The sequence below is a fragment of the Callospermophilus lateralis genome, chromosome 20 (genome assembly GCF_048772815.1).
Source record: "Callospermophilus lateralis isolate mCalLat2 chromosome 20, mCalLat2.hap1, whole genome shotgun sequence".
NCBI classification, from domain to species: domain Eukaryota; kingdom Metazoa; phylum Chordata; class Mammalia; order Rodentia; family Sciuridae; genus Callospermophilus; species Callospermophilus lateralis.
Window position 1 is genome coordinate 10,774,183 of NC_135324.1, and position 14,438 is coordinate 10,788,620.

Below are 14,438 nucleotides of genomic sequence, written 5' to 3' on the forward strand. Positions count from 1 at the left end.
ATTACAACTAAAAAATATTTTTTTTAAAATAAAGTAATCATAAATTGAGACATTTAAAACAACACAGATATATTACCTTATGGATCTGGAAGTCTAAAGCCCAAATTGATCTTACTAGCCTAAAATCAAAGTATCTACAGGCTGTGTTTGCAGAGATTCCGTTAGCGTGCTTTTTTTTTTTTTTTCCTTAGTTGTAGATGGACCCAATATCTTTATTTTATTTACTTATTTTTTTTATGTGATGCTGAGGATTGAACCCAGGGCCTCACACGTGCAAGGCAAGTGCTCCACCACTGAGCCCCAGCCCCAGGCCCACATTGCTTTGCTTTTTGAGGTCCACCTGCATTCCCTTTTATTGGTCCTTCCCATCTCCGCACCCAACAAGAACACTATTCTGACATCTGCTTCTATCATTACACTTCCTTCTCTGACTTTCCTGCCTCTCTCTTTCATTTATAATGAACCCACCCTTTTTTTCAATACTGGGGATCAAACCTGGTGTGCTTTACCACTGAACCACATCCCTAGTTCTTTTTATTGTTATTGTTATGATTTTAATTTTGAGATAGAGTCTCACTAAGTTGCTGAGGCTGGCCTCCAACTTGTGATCCTTCTGCCTCAGCCTCCCAAGTTGCTAGAGGTGGTTGCCACTATGCCTGGCTATCAGAACCTTTACAATTACATTGGTATCACCCAAGATAACCACCCCACACCCTACCCACAAAGCCAGCTGGTTAGTAGTACCTTCATCCCATATGTAACCTCAATTCTTCTGTTCCATATAACCTAACATAGTCAAGATGAGTTCCAGGGATCTGGATGTGGACATCACCTGGAAAAATATCACTGAAAACAGATTATTTTATTGGGCTTTTTAAAGAAGGCCCAAAGAAATAATCTATGTAAAGGGTTTAGGACAGCATTGGGCACAGTGAGTAACCAATACGTGAGTGATAGCTACTTTTACAGAGTTAAATAATGTTCTTTGCTTCCTAAGAATTCATTCTGTGAAATCATTCCTCGAAAGTGAGTATCATTTAGAAAGTTACAGGCCTATGCAAATGAGAGTTGCTTTGAAATTCAGACATAATTTGTTTTAGGGTAGTCAAGTCCAGAATCATAGCATCTTCAGGCAAAAAGAGATATTACAAATCATCAAAGCCATCTCTCTGATTTTACCAAAGAGTTAACTGAGGCTTGGAGATGTAAGTGGCGGAACAAGAAATAAAAGCTGGATTTTTCTGTATGATGCAAAAGCTCAATGTCTAATCATGAGGCTTTATTTCCATACTTCTATTTTTCCGTTGTTGTTGTTGTTCTTCACAATCCAGAAAGCTTGGAATTTGGATGATAGACAGTTCATATCTGTCAGCAAAACCATAATTTCTTGCATTTTGATATAACATTCTTTTCATAGCAAAGTCAAAGAATCTTATTTTAAAAAATCTTCCTTGGGAACAAGGGACCTGGTTATTTATGGAGAGTGACATTTGATTTTTAGTCTGATGGAGAATGTTTTCTTTGGGCTTCACCTTCCCTTCATTCCATGGTAAGTGCTCAACCTCTACCCAAGGGCCACATGATCCACACTTGACCAATCACAGTCTTTCCTGGGATTTTTTTTTTTTTTTTTTTTTTGCCAGAGTCCTTGGAAAAGATCTCTTTCTCTAAGATTGTGACTTAGGCAGAGTGTGGTGGCACCTTGCCTGTACTCCCAGCAGCTTTGGAGGCTGAAGCTGGAGGATCACAAGTGCAAGGTCAGCCTCAGCAATTTAGCAAGACCCTGCCTCAAAAAAAAAAAAAAAAAAAAAAATAGGGCTAGGGCTGTGGCTCAGTGGTAGAGCGCTTGCCTAGCATGTATGAAGCCCTGGGTTCAATTCTCAGCTCCACATATGAATAAATTAATAAAAAATCTATTAACAACTAAAAAATATATTTAATAACTAAAATAAATTTTAAAAATAAAAAGGACTGGGAATGTGGTTCAACGGTTAAGCCCCATTGGGTTCAATCCCCAGTACCAATAATAATAATAATGCCTGTGACCATCTCATTTATTGTATAGAAACAGAAATATAATGAAATCATGTGGCCTCTCAAATGGCAAAACACCTTGGGACTTCTACTTATAAGAGCCAAAGAAATAAACCTTTTTTTTTTTTTTTTTTTTGCTTAAGCCAGTTTCATTTATATACCTATTGACTTCAAAGGATCCTCACTAATGCAACTGATATCAATATAAAGCCCTATTTGAAAATTTTAATCTTTAATGAAAAAAATAGTTTCTAAATTGATGGTTTCAGTTCTCAGTGATTTAGGAAACAATACTGAAAGCATTTAGGGAACCATTTATTTTTAAAACAGCAAGGGCGGTAATCATTGGGAAATTAAATAATGTGTTTTGATATGAACAAAGCCTCTTAAATTGCATGACCTGGGCATCTGAATGTCCATTCAGTGTACAAGTGCTGCCGTATACCAGGCCCTGCTAGGAACAGGGCAGCAATCAAAGCTCCTTTTTTTCTTCTTTTTATGTAATTTATGTTCATTGTGGCAATTCAGAAAATACTGGCATGCAAAAACCAAATCATTCCAGTCATTTCTAATGCTTAGAAGAGAGCTGTCACCACCATTCTGATGTCTCTGAACCAGGAATTTTTTTTATCTGTATATTTCATAATACCAGCCGTCACTGCTTGAGTGTCTCATCCTGACAAGCATCAGGTTCAAGATTTTATGTGGATTATTTCCCTTGTCCTTAGTAAACACAATGAAAGAGTGACTGTCATTATCCCAATTTTATCATTTTGGAAACTGAGACACAGCCAAGTTCAGAAATATGGATAAGATCACATGGCTAGCTGGGTGCGGTGGCACACGCCTGTAATCCCAGCTGCTTGGGAGGCTGAGGCAGGAGGATCATGAGTTCAAAGCCAGCCTCAGCAAAAGCAAGTCACTAAGCAACTCAGTGAGGCCCCGTCTCTAAATAAAATACAAAATAGGGCTGGAGAGGTGGCTCAGTGGATGAGTGCCCCTGAGTTCAACCCCCAGTACCCCCCACCAAAAAAAAAAAAGATCACACAGCTAGTGAATGCTGGTGCTGCGGTTAAATGCAGATAAACTTTTTTATTATTTAATTTTATTTATTTGTTTGTTTATTTATTTTTGGTACTGGAGATTGAACTCAGGGGTGGTCTGCCACTGAGCCACATCCTCTAGCACTTTGTGTTTTTTATTTTGAGACAGCATATCACTAAATTGTTGAGGCTGCCTCTAACTTGTGATCCTCCTGCTTCAGCCTCCTAAATCACTGGGATTACAGGTGTGTGCCACTGTGCCTTGATTTTCTTTTTTAAAAATTATTTTAATGCCAAAACCATGATCATATTCTTTTGTATTTTGTTTTCTTTTTTCAAAAACACATTTCAAAGATGCTGGGGACGGTGCTCAGTGGTAGACCAAGGCTATGGTTTGGTGTGCACATACACACATTTATCCCAAAGATATTTTCATATAACAAACCATGACATCATGTTTAAGCTCTGCCCTGTATTCCACGATGTGGGTGATCACCATCTCTCAATCATATACTCACATAGACATTTAGGTTGGATATAATTTTCCAACAAGCATGGTACCCACAGTTCAGGATGGGCCTCGTGGGTTTCCGTGAGCATCACTTACCAGAGAAAGGTACAACCCTTCATCACCTGCCACTCATCTGTCCTATATGGTGAGTTCTGTCCTATATGGTGAGTTCTACCTGTGGCCACCCAGAGCAGCTGACCTTCCCTTAAACATGGCTAAATCTTCCCTCAAAATGCTTCCCTTCTCCTGCCAGGGGTTCCCAATCCTCATGTGCCACCTGATCTGTTTTCTGACCACTGGCTTGGTGCTTCATCACCTGGGCTACCCACTTGGGGCATCAGCAGTATAACAGGAAAGAAATAGAATCACCATTCATCTAGTACATTTTACCACAATCATGTGCTCACATTGGTTGCTTTCTAAAGACCAGGGTACTTCCTGCTCATCTTGGAAACCCCAGGTTACAGTACTGACATCAGAATCACCTGGCATGTAGAGAATACAGGTTTCCCAAGACTAGATTTAACGTGTTTGGCTTAGGGTCCAGGAATCAGAAGACTCAAAATACAAATGTATTTTCAGAAGACTCCAGGCAGAGCTGGCATTCAGACAGCTGGGGACTTCAAAGGTCATTAAGATACCAATAGATTTCTGAGCCAATTGGCAAACAGATATTGTCCCTAAGGTCCCTGAGTGTGGGCGACCAAATGTTCCAACTTTACCTGGGATGTCCACATTTCAGCCATGCAAACCCCAATTCTCATGATGGTTATTTACACACACATCTGTGTGTTCCCTGCCACTTCAGCTCTCTCCCAGATCTGCCATAGTTCAGAAACCACAGAGTGAATGACTGGCATGGGATAAGCCTCCCAGATTACATCTGCTTCTCAGTTATGATTATTAATGGATGTCCTTGTCCTTTCTATTGTCAAATATATATTTTGAGTATCACCTCTGCCCAAGCAATTCTGAGGTAGGTGGTCTGCAGACAGCTTTCTAGGAAATACTAGTGCTGTTGCCTACTACCAGACTGGGTGTTGAGAACATTTTACATAATACTAAAGACATTGATAGGATGATTAGCCGGGGCCAGAAATCATTTGAAGAATAATTTAGACATCACTTGGGAAGCTGAGGCAGGAGGACCAAATGTTCAAGGCCCACTGGGCAACTTAGTGAGGTCCTTTCTCAAAATAAAATAAATAAAGTAATTAAAAGGGCTGGGGATGGAGAAATCCCGGGTTCAGTCCCTAGTGCTGGCGGGGAGGGGGAGACTTTAGACAAAATAACTTGTTTAGTGTTCACTATAATAGTAACAAGTAGGTATTATAACTACCTCCATTTTGAAGATGATGAAACTGAGCCTCCCCCCTGCTTGAATTCAGTCATTTGCCCAGGATTGCATAGTAAGGGACAGACATGGAATTTGAACGTGGCTGTGTTCTGGGGTCCATCAGGCAGGCAAGTGAAGAAAAATGCCCATATGTAAAAGACCTAGTAGGCTCTTTATTCCAACCAAAGCCTCAGAAAACCCCCATCTCTCTGCAAACACCACCAGTGACCCCATTTAGTTTCAAGAAACCTCTGGTGTCCAGATTTGAGCTGGTGACACATGGCTCAAAGGCTCTGGGCTTGAGGGCATCATGGAATGCTTCTTTATGCTCCCAGCTATCAGCTAAGCCGTTTCCAGTTCTCACACCAGCTTGGCTCACATGGCAGAAGATTCTGAATATCAACCACGCTCAGGAGCGACGGAAGCATATGTCAGAGCCAGAGAGAGGAACCGAGTGACAGCCTTCTTCGGGGAGGGAGTGTGAATATTTTTTGCAGGCAGGGCTGCTTTTTAAGTGAACTCTTCTTTTTTGAGTCCACCTGTTACCAGACCAGATGGACCCAGCTAGCCTTTTCTTTCAGAGGCTTCAAATGAAATGCAACACTCTCTGAGACTCAACCCAGTTCCACCCACAGAAACCAGCTCCCTCCCTCTTTACCCAGGTGCTTCATGGCTCTTAGAGTCACAGAATCTGACACCTACACAATCTGACATTTACAACGGGAAAACGGAGGCCCTTGGAGTGGGTGCTTAGACCTTCACTGAGACTTTCAATAAACACTTTGGGGTTGTTCCTATGAACTTGGGCGTGCTGCTGGGTTTGTGGATACAGATGAGTAAGGCAGTAATGTCCCCGATCAGCCAAAATACACCTTCATTATCCATGGGCGGGGGGGGGGGGGGGGGAAGGGCTTTGCAGGAGTAGTTAAGGTGAATTGAGGGTGTTTCCCAAAGAGATCTGATCTTCTGGCAATGGGGAGGACTGCAGGCACAGTAGTGCACACCTGTAATTTTAGTGACTCAGGAGGCTGAGGCAGTAGGATTCTAAGTTGGAAGCCAGCCTCGGTAATTTAGTGAGAACCTGTCTCAAAACATGTAAAGGACTGTGTGTGTATGTGGGGGGAGAGTAGCTCATTGACAAAGAGCCTCTGGGTTCAAACCCCAGAACAAAGAAAAATGGGGGAAAGGGAACAGGCCCTCCAAACAGAGAGGATTGCAGCATTTGCAAAGGAGCCTGAACCTTATTAAGCAACTGGTCGAATGGCAAGAACAAGAACACAGAGAGCAGCTATGGAGGGAGACAGGTGCACAGGGGCTTGGAGAGAGATCTGGGCCGAAATGCTTCAAGCATGTCTCAGAGCACAGCTGGATTTTTGTTTCTAAAAGACCCTGCTGACTTACACCTGTTCAGCCACAGAAGCAGAGCTGGGCCTCAGAAGCAGGCCTCTTGGGGCCCTTTGTAGTGTTCTTTACTGCCAACCAAGAACCTAAGTTCTGGTCTTACCACTGGTGTTTGAGGAACCCTGCTTCAGTCTGTGTCTACATCCCTTCAACCACTTCCCCATCTTCTAATTTGTCAGAAGTAAGGGAGGGCTCAAAATGCAGGCCAGGACCGATGCCCAGAGCCAAATCCCAGTTCTCTTATGTCTAGCTGAGTGGTTGTGGGAAAGTTAATTAACATCTCTGAACCTCCATTTCTCATCAGTGAAAGGATAAGTAAAAACCCACCTCTGATTCTCATGATCACAATTTACAAAGGTAAAGCATGTGATATTTCAACCTAAATCATTAGTCAATGAACAGGAACTCTTTTCATTGGAACTCCCTTATCTGGAAAAGAACCCAGGATTTTTTGACAAAGTTTTCCTGTACACATTTTTCCTAGTCTTCCAAGAGGGAAGTTTTGTTGTTTGTTGATTTCCCAGGGAGCCTTTTTTTTTTTTTATCCTTTTTAATGTGGTGAACTCACCTCTCACCTCTCACAGGCAAGAGGGTGTAACCTGAACCTGGGGTGATGTGCACATTCTGAGAGCAAGAGGTTCTCTTTCCAGTAGCCCAGTCTGCTGGTACCATGAGTATCAGAGGGCAAAATGCAGGAAGAAAAATATGAGAAAAGCAGAGCTGAGAGCTACAAGAACAGAGAGAGTCTGGGCAACTGGGGTGCCCACGGTCCTGGGCTCTAAAGTGGTGGTTATCTCAGCTCCTTTTGCAGTTCTGTGAACTACTTCAACAGCCCCTGCAGGCTCCTGGGAGTCACTCAATCCCCTTCTTGACTTAGCCACGTTGAGAAGTGTTCTGACACTTGCAACCAAAAAAGTCCTGACAAGTATTCAAGGTCATGGGCAATTCTGAATCATCTCCTTGGAGCTTCAAAGTTCAGAAAGCTCTCAAGAGGTGATCCAGGCCAGTAAAAGAAAAAACAAAACAAAACAAAATAGCAGCAATACCCATGACCCTCCCCACCTTTTTTTTTAGATAGCAAAATCTTCTTTTCAAATCTTCAGGAACCCAAATAGATAAGACAGATAAAAGAGGAAGTGCTGTTGTAACAAGCTCTAAAAGTGTGGAGACCCTGATGGTCCTGCCTACCGCCTCCCCAACATCCGTCCAAAAGCAAATTGTCCAGTCTGACTTCCTACACTGCAAAGCACAGCACTTTGGCTGCACCTTGCACACCTGGTCCTCCAGCCTCGGCTTGAACACGTCCACAAAGGGCAGCTGACTGGGGCTTGAGGCAGTCCACTTCCGTTTTCAGACTTGTCTGATAGCAAGACAGTTCCTCTTCACCCCCTGGTAACACCCGCCCATCCGTAGGTCCTAATCCTCTTGGGTGAAACAAAGCTAATTAAATATACCTTTCCATGGCATCCAGCTTATGCATCTTCAGTTCCTTCTGACTGCTCCTCCTGGGACCTCTTGTCCAGCTGTTCAAGGTGTGATTGAGGAGGGGCATGAAGACAGAAGCTTTAGAATCAGAGAAAGTTTTTATGAACACACACACACACACACACACACACACACACAGAGCAGAGGTGCACGGCAAGCCCATCAGTTCCTCTCTGTGGCGTTTGCCCTGTGCCAGGCCCTGTACTCAGGGATATCCACACTGATTCCCCTGCAGCCTTCACAACATGCCCACTAAGAGGCTGGTTTGTCCCTGTTTAAAAGATAACTACGACCAGGTGTGGTGGCGCACATCTATAATCCCAGGGGCCCGGGAGGCTGAGGCAGGAAGATCACAGGTTCAAGGCCAGCCTCAGCAATTTATCGAGGCCCTAAGCAATGTAGCGAGACCCTGTCTCTGAATTAAAAATAAAGCCAGGCATGGTGGTGTGTGCCCGTAACTCCAGCAGCTCTGGAAGCTGAGGCAGGAGGATAGCGAGTTCAAAGCCAACCTCAGCAAAGGTGGGACGCTAAGCAACTCATTGAAACCCTGTCTCCATATCAAATACAAAATAGGGCTAGGGGTGTAACCCTGGGGTTCAACCTCAGTACAAATAAATAAATAAAAATATAACTGGGAGCTGAGTCCAATCTCTGTCCCTCACTGCAGGACCCATCACATTGGTCCCTACATCTATCACTGATGGCCCTCCTTGAATAAAGCCTGCCTTACTATACATATACATATACATATACATATACATATACATATACATATATATGTAAGTGCTTAAAGATGAAGCCCAGAAGGGTTTTTCCAGTGACTGGCTCCAAGACAGAAGCTAATCTGGGATTTGTACCCTTGTCTCACATGACGACAAAGCTGGAACATTTTGTTGTATTTCTGTGAGAAGATGCGGCATTCTTTGCCGCTGACCATCTAGGCCTGAAACCATGATCAACTGGAGCTGGGAAGAGAGCATCAATGCAGATAATTCTTGCAAATCTTTCATCACTGTGGTCAGGACACAAGGGCAATCACCTCTTTTATCTTGAAGCCTTGGAGAAACGTATGTGTGTGTGTGTGTGTGTGTGTGTGTGTGTGTGTGTTGTGGGAGGGTACTGGAGATTGAACCCAGGGGTGCGCAACCACTGAGTCACATCCCCAGCCCTTTCTATTTCTTATTTTGAAACTGGTCTCACTTAGCTGCTGAGGGCTTTGCCAAGTTGCCTAGAGTAGCCTTGGACTTGGTTTCCTCCTGCCTCAGTCCTTGAGTTGCTGGGATTTTAGGCTCATGCCACAGTGCTTGGCTGGAGAAGCACCTTTTAAAACATCACAGTAGTTGCATGTTAGAGATAGCTGAATCTGTGCAGTGAGCAATCAAGGAAGACGTAGGACTAGGGTTGGAGTGATGAGGCATGACCTCCTATGTGACCTAATGGACTGCAGTTCCCCAGCTTCCCGTTTCTCTGGCCCAGAGAGACTCTTTGAGCTCTTTCTCTACCCAGACCCCACTTCTGCATGCCATTGTGTCTGAAGGGGAGAATCTGGGGTGCACAGAGATGAAGGAACCAGCCCTGGCCACCTTGGAGGCTGTGATGTAGCCAGGAGGGAAACTGGCTTCTGATCCCTGCTTCCTAATCTCAGGGGCACATCCATCCGTGTTCCACAGCTGCATCTGAGGTTTTCTTAAAATGTTGTAGATAGAGCTGGGAATGTGGCTTGGTGGCAAAACATTCAAGGTACAAAGTATAATGGTAATAATAGCAATAGAGCTGGGCCCTGTGGTGTGTGACAGCAGCTCGGGGACCCTGAGGCAGGAGGGTGACAAGTTCAAAGCAAGCCTCAGCCATTTATGTCTTAAGCAACTTAGCAAGTTCTGTCTCAAAATAAAAGGGGCTAGGGATGTGGCTCAGTGATTGAGTGCCCCTGAGTTCAATCCTCAGTTAAAAAAAAAAAATGCACTAAAGCTTTAAAAATGAATTATGCATAATTCTGATTTAGGTTTTAAGGATTAAAAAATGTATGTTCATAAATTATATACAATGAGCATTAACATTATATAATATATTGATACATTTTGATGTAGCACAATATTTTAACATATTTTTACATTTATGTATGTCTTGACATGACCCACAAGGCCTGTGATTTGCCCCCGACCCTCACCCCAGTGTCATTGCCGTCACTACCTCCCAGACCTTCCTGCAGGACTACAGGTATTACTTTCATTTCCTCCATCGCCTGATGCACTCTCTTGCTTCCTAGACTTCTTAATTGCTGTTTATTGTCTCTGCCTGCGACACTCTCTCACCCTCACCATCTCCCCTTGATATTTTAGCCCTCAGCTAAGATGCACCCAAAGTACCACCACTTGGGTACCTGGTATTATCATCATTTAAAACTTTTTCTGTAACCTACCTTTTTTGTTTTGCAGCACTAGGGATTAAACCCAGGGCCACTTTTTCACTTAGCTCCAACCAGCCCTTTTGATTTTTCATTTGAGACACACTCTTGTTAAATTTCCCAGGTTGGCCTAGAATTTGAGATCCTCCTGCCTCAGCCTCCTGAGTCTCTGGGATTACAGGTGTGTATCAATAGCACCTGGCAAGAGATCCTGTGTCATTTTTTCATGGAGGTATTTCTAATGTGCATGTACCACAGAGACTGGCATAGAGTAAGTATTCAGTAGAAATGTATTAAAGGAAGTACCAAAATGATATTTTGAAATCCTAGTGAATAAGCTGTCACATACTAATATATCATCATTTTAAAAAGAGCACACATGTTTAGTGTCTTTCAAGTACACTGGTACAGTGGTGTATACCCATAATCCCAGGCTGAGGAAGGAGGATCACAAATTCAAGGCCAGCCTCAGCAACTTAGCAAGACCTTATGTCAAAATAAAAAGTAAAGACAAAACAAAAAAAGGGCTGAGGAAAGAATATAGCTCAAGGGTAAAGCACTCCTGGGTTCAGTCGCCAGTATCAAGAAAAAAACCCAGAAAAGTCTCCAAATGTCTCCAAATGCAAGCTACCACTAATGCTAAGAATGATTATTATATATTATTTATGTATTTATATATAATATTATATATTATCACATTATTTTATATGCCACAAAGAATTTAAAAACATAATATTGAGAGTCATCCAGATCTAGTTCTCCCGGTTGCTAGCTGAGTAACTGAGGGCAAGTTTCTTTTCTGTAATAATTCATCGCTGTTACAAAGTTTCAGTCAGAGAATGTAAAGGAAGTGCATCTGTGGAGCTAGCACACCATAGGTGCCCAGTTATGAATATATTTATGGTCTTCCTTAGAGAATACTCAGTGCTTAGCTAAACAAAGGCCCACCTCATGCCTTTTCTACCCCTTTATCTCAGAACTGGGAAGATCTACTTTGCTTGTCCCAGCACACAGTTTGCATTTGTGTGTGTGTGTGTGTGTGTTTGATTTGGTTTTCTTTCTGACTTAAAAAAAAAAAAGGATGCATTTCACCTGTAACTCTGGGTTTCCGATTCTGACTTCTCTCAAAAGATGAGATAACACAAGGTCCTCCATCAAATATGGCAGCCACAACTTGAATAAGGCCTACCCTCTTCAGTCAGGCAAAACAGCTCCTCTTCACGGAATCCACCGGGCTCTCCTGTTGACGTGACCTGACTTCTGGAGGCCCTTGAGTTTGTAATCCCTTCTCTGGCAGTGGAACCCAAGTGGCAGAAGGTTTACCACGTCAGTCTTCTTCCCTTCTGTAAGTGGAAAGACCCAATGTAGAGATTCATTTTTCCACTGATGTAAATTATACTATCACCCCAATTTAGATAGCAGAAGCAGTTACAAGTAGTTTGGTTTTAAATATATTTTCCACCCCACTACAAAAATGCTATATGGCATATTTAGAAATCCCCTACCCCACCCCCTGTAAAAGTTTTTGCATGACAACTGAAATTCCTACTGCTCAACTATGTACACTGTACTTGAGATTGGGGGGTGATTCTAGCTGGTTCTAGAACTGTACCCGAATAAGCTTAACATCTGTTTCATGAGTAGCTTGCAGCAATGTAGCCCACCCCACCCAGTTCCTCTTCATCTTGGACACTGTTTTTCCTACTTCTTCCAATTTGCAAACTGGCTGACCCTCAATTTCATCTAGGGGTTGTGAACCCCAGGCAGGGAGGAGCTATGGGTCCACATTCTCTCTGGTTGCCCATATAGCGAATAGCCATCTGATCTGCTTTCACAGGAGGGGTCCCAAGCAAGCCCTGTCTCCAGAAGAGACAAAACACTAGAGCCGCAGTTCTCAAAATGTGGTTTCCAGCCCAGCAGCCTCAGTCTCTGGGAACTTGTTAGGTTCCGGCCCCACCCCAGGCCTACTGAATCCAAATCTGCATTTGAACAAGATTCATGAACACATTCAAAGTAAAACAAGTCATTTCTTTAGTGAAAAGAACCATGAGGAAAATAAAGGAGGGTGATGTGACAGTGACTGGGAGGTGACCACTTGAAACAAAGCAGCTGTTTTAAAATGCTTTGGTGTTGGGACCCATTTATACTTTTTTTTTTTTTTTTGTACCAGGGATTGAACCCAAAGGTCCCAGGGGTGCTTGACCACTGAGCCATTTTATTTTTTGAGACAGGGCCTCACTAATTTGCCTAGGTCTTGCTAAATTGCTGAGGCTGGCCCTGAACTTGTAGTCTTCCGGCCTCAGCCTCCTGAGTCACTGGGATTACAGGAGTGCACCACCTGGCCCCTCGATATTATTACAAAAATAGTTTTGACTTTTGTGAACCCTGCAAAAAGTCAGGGTGCTGAATCCCATTTAGAATCTCTGATGGGACCAGGTGATGAAAGTCCTCCCAGGAACACTGTGGAGTAAGACCTCAGTCACAGGTGTTAACGATGGGAGACTCCTCTTTTCAAAAACATAGGCCTGGCAGTGAGAGTGTTAGTGCCACTTGTGGTCCTGAATTGGTCCTAGAGTAGGGGCACAACTATGGATACATCCCTTACCCTCTAAGATTCCGTTTCCCGTGTTGTTACTTTATGGTTTTTTCGTTTGGCTAGTTGATTTTGTTTCTTTTGTTTTGGGTTCTGGGTATTGAACCCGGGATGTTTTACCATGGAGCCACATTCCCATCCCTTTTTATTTTGCATTTTGAGACAGGCTCTAGCTAAGTTGCTGAGGGCCTCGCTAAATTGCTGAGGCTGACCTCAAACATGCTATCCTCCTGCCTCAGCCTCCCGAATTGGTGGAATTGCAGGGTGGGCCACCACGCCTGTCTCCCTATCCCTATTCATAAAGAGGAGGGTGCTCCCTAACCTTGCAGTCCCTCCCCAAGTCTCTGGGAGGTGCCGGTGGGAATTTTAGAGCGATCCCCCTATTCTCCCAGCAGAGGGCGATAGAGACCAGCCCTGGCTGGACCACTTCCATCCCAGAGGCGGTTCACCGCCTCCGCATCCAGACACAAGGTTCTCTCATGATTGGGGCGGTTTCCTTGGCACCGTCTGCCACCAGGTATCCCAGGCCAACTGAGCCATCCCCAGGGGACGGCAGGGAGCACGAATAGCCCTTGACCTTGACCCTAACGTGGTCAGATTGGGATGCTCACATTCGCAGTCCCAGTCCGAGAAGCTCAGCGGAGGTTTGGTTTGGACCGACCCAGTTTTTCCCCCCACTGGGAACCACCCAGGAGCTGTTGACTCCTCACAGGGAGAACCGGGCGGGGTGGCCGGAAGGGAACAAGACGGAGCGCTGCGCCAGCTCCCGGGGGACCGCCCGCCTCGCTGGCCTTGCTGGCCAGGGGCTGCGCTTGCATCAGCGACTGCCTGGGCAGGGGCAGCAGCCCGGCCACCAGCGACGTCAGCCGCTTTCCCAGAAGAATTCCACTTCCTGAGGCCAGGGGCCCTGCTGCGTGGGCGCAGCAGGGGGGTTTTGGTTTCGCCGATGACACCACTCGTTTGCAGCATCTCCTCATTCGCTGGCTCTGTTGTCATGGAGACCAACAGCATCCTGGCAGCCTTAGCAGGCTAACCCTCCCTGGGAAATGACCTGGGACACAGCCGGCTCAGGAAACCACTGGCCGCCTAGGGTGCTGGCCCAAGAAGACAGAGGCCTCGGGCCCTGGGGGCTGCCCTGGGGGCCATCCTGGGGGGCCTCTTTCCATATTATACAGTGATGATCAAGATTTCAAAGCACTCTTCTCTGAGGGTCTTAGAAACAGCCCTGAAAACATCCACGCCCAAAGAAGAGCCCTAAAGAAGGCTAAAACAGCAAGTGGCTGATAGAAGTGACTTTTCATGAAAAGTCCCCTGTGTTTGGAGGTTGTTTTTTGTTTAGTTTTGTTTTTCCGTACCTTCCTTTTCATGAAGCAGTTTCTCATGACTGTTTGAAGGCTGGCTGGCCTTATCTACCCTCAGTGAAGCAATGCTTGTTTTAATTCACTTAGGCAAACATTTATTGAGTACCCAGAATGTGCCAGGCAAAGAGAGGGATGCTAATAATAGTAGCAGCAAACATGTCGCAAGCACTTGCAAAAGTGCACAGGTATGAACTTATTTAGACTTCACCGTGACCTTATAAGGCAGGTGTTATCCCCGTTTTATAGAGGAGGAGATTTGAACTGTCCAGT